This window comes from Bombus pascuorum, chromosome 2, assembly GCF_905332965.1.
Source record: "Bombus pascuorum chromosome 2, iyBomPasc1.1, whole genome shotgun sequence".
NCBI lineage: Eukaryota > Metazoa > Arthropoda > Insecta > Hymenoptera > Apidae > Bombus > Bombus pascuorum.
Genome location: NC_083489.1, coordinates 4,606,600 through 4,609,634, shown reverse-complemented (window position 1 = coordinate 4,609,634; position 3,035 = coordinate 4,606,600).

Genomic DNA, 3,035 nt, shown 5'->3' with positions numbered 1-3,035 from the left:
GAGAGAGAGAGAGTAAGAGAGAGAGAGAGAGAGAGAGAGAGAGAGAAATAAAGGAAAAAATAGGGACACGATCTGCGACTCCGGAATTATTCGATCTGTGCTTCGAGATTCGAGTGGAGAGAGGGTCTGGCACAAGGGTCAGAGGTTGAGGATGTTTTGGGTGACTTGGAAGGGCGGGGTGGCGTTCGCGTGGCTGCTTGGAAGTTTGCCGGGTGGAGCATAATGTCTCTAATGAATCCTCAAACTCAAATTAAAAGTTCGAAATTGTCGGCAGTCAGCGAATGCGACACTCGATTCCGTAACAATGCAAAGTTCGCTGTTCCTCGTGTACCTTCGGCTCTGTGTTGCGAACGAGAGAAGAGGCCCAAAACAAATTATCGGCTGTCTCGTTCACAATACGCCTTCGAGGGGTTTTCGTGCATACCCGGACTATAGGAAAGAATTTCTCTTTCTTACTTGACATCTTGTTTCCCTCGCGCAAAAGAAGAAAGTACTCGTCTCATCGGCCACGCTCTGTCGTGCTTCGTTAATCCAGAACAAATTAACTGAACGGTTCAGACGACAACGATTCCACTAACACTTCTTTGCTCTGTCCTCCTTCCGCGAAAAGCGTTTCGTTGGAACTTACCATGTGTAAAGTTGTTGCTCTTTTTATCGCGAAATAAGGGTACACGGTTTTCTTTGCTATAAAATGATTTTATTCGGTAAAGCGATAATTGTTAGCAATTGTTAGTGTAAAATTTTATACATCGGTGTATACAGATTATCAGAAGAGATTGTAAATTATGATAAAATTTTACGTTCAGGGACGTCGAGCTTAATAAGGAAATTGTTTGTTCGAAATAGTTTAGATCTTGATGAATTAAGAAATTTTAAGCATGAAGTAATACCGTTAAAACAGATTACTATTTAATTCGCATAACAAACTTCCTCTTCGTGTTAAATTATTGGCCTTATCCGTTGGGCAAATAATCTTCAATTACTTAACTTTCGAGTAGGAAAATCGAGGAGTTCAACTCAAATGTTATTCTTTGCGAAGTACTTCAGCGTTAAAATTGTTTGCAGAGAGCGTTTAAACCTCTCATTATGTACATATTTTTAATAATTCGCTCCCATCTTTATACCTTGGAAGTTAGCACAGCGTTAATTTTTATATTTTACATATTTAAATTATTCTTGGTAAGTTATAAAAAAAAATTAATTTCTTGTATAATTAATTGTAGTAGTAATATTTTATACGATAAATAATAAGACTAGCGGTACAAATAGTAACGTAAAGATTACTACAATATCGAAACTCTATTCAAATTCGTTCCAAACACTGTCAAGGGAGGTAAACCGCCAACAGTAGATCGCAATTAGACCCGTCGCAGTTTCTCAATAACCGTACACCCACAGTGCTCTAAGGACAAAGAAAAATCGCTAGTCCCAGCCACCAGATACAAACTATCAAACGACCATGATTTCTTTCATGTCTCGCTAACAATAACTCCCAACCAACAAATGCTTGGTCTGAAAAAAGCCTCGCCAGTTGAATCTCGATGCCTTACTTGTCCGCTCGTAGCCCCGCGCCGCTAATAATTCAATAAATCGCGTCGACATTGTTGCAGCGTCGGCTCGCCGCGGCTATGCGTATGTTTGCCAGCGCGTTCCAAAAAGAAAATGATTACCTTTTGCCCGTGACTCCGCGGCCAACAGCGTGGGTAATTTTCCGCAGGAAATTTACCGCGGTACATCATTACCTGCTGCAGTCGCCTCTCCCCTCCTCTTTCGTGTCTATGTTCACAAAGAAACGAAGCGTGCGAGCAGGAGCAAGTAAGAAAGAAAGAAAGAGGAGGAACGCGGTTCGTACCACCTCTTTCTCTCTTTTTTCCCCTTTTCTCTTTTCCTCTCTTCCTTTTTCTACGCGTTTCCCCCTATCATCCCTCTCGCTCTATAGTTTCTTCTCGCTCTTTTCTCCGCGAAAAGCGAAAGAACGTCGTTAGCTCGCGTACCGTACCGGCTTGCCTTCCACACCATCGTCCCCCTCTCCGTATAGACGTCGCAAAAGCTAACGGGGAGAGGGGAGGAGGGTGGCTAGTGGTGGGCGTTGGTTGCCGAGGGTCGTCGTCGACCTCCACCCTCTCTCACCCGGTTCCCCTTGAACCGCCTTCCATGCACAGGCCCTGTCTCTCTCTTTCTCTCTTTTCCGCTCTCTCTCTTTCTCTCTCGTCTTCTCTCTTTCCCCTCCACCCTTCCGGCCTGAGCCGCGTTCAGCGAAGAGAGGGTGGCCTGGGGTGGGATTGTGTATTCGAGATAAACCACCCTCCCCGTCGACGGAGCGCTGCTGCCACGTGTGCGCCGACCATTTTGCTGAAACATAATGTAACTCGGAACGATGTTAAAATATGGCGCGGCCTCGGAATTACACGCACCCCCGCGTGTATTAGAGAGCCACCAACCACTTTCATCCCTTCCTCCTTCACCCGCTCTTATCGGGAATGGATTCTGGCAGGTTCACTTCGCGCGATTGAATATCAAGCAAAATGGAAAGAAAATGAAAAATGTTTCCAAAGCATGGATGATGCTTGTTCAGCGCCTAGAGACAGTCGTCTCAGCGAAATGCAGTATCTACTCTCTCTTCTCTGGTCTGTTTGCTTCGATGTACAAGTATATCTCGTGGCCGATGTTTGTCTTTAGTTCAAATAATACTTACAATATTTCATTGTTAAGTTTATGTTGTTTACGCGTAATAATTTCGAAAACTTATCGATCGGAATAGACCTTTAATAATCACGGCGGTACGTTGCACGAATTGATCGATTAAAATCTGTCGATAAGTTTCTTTTCAATCACGCACGTAGTTGTAAATCCGTCTCGTATATGTAGTTTAAAGCTTCGCTTGAAATTCATCCGCGTTGTCTTAAAGGAGAGAGGCGCTTGTTCGAGGGCGAAGTTTCGAGATGAAAAGTCAGTAATGCAACGAGAAAGACATTGATAACAAGCTCGGTTGCGTTTCGAGAATAATATCGCGCGACGTGGTTATTTCGTGCATG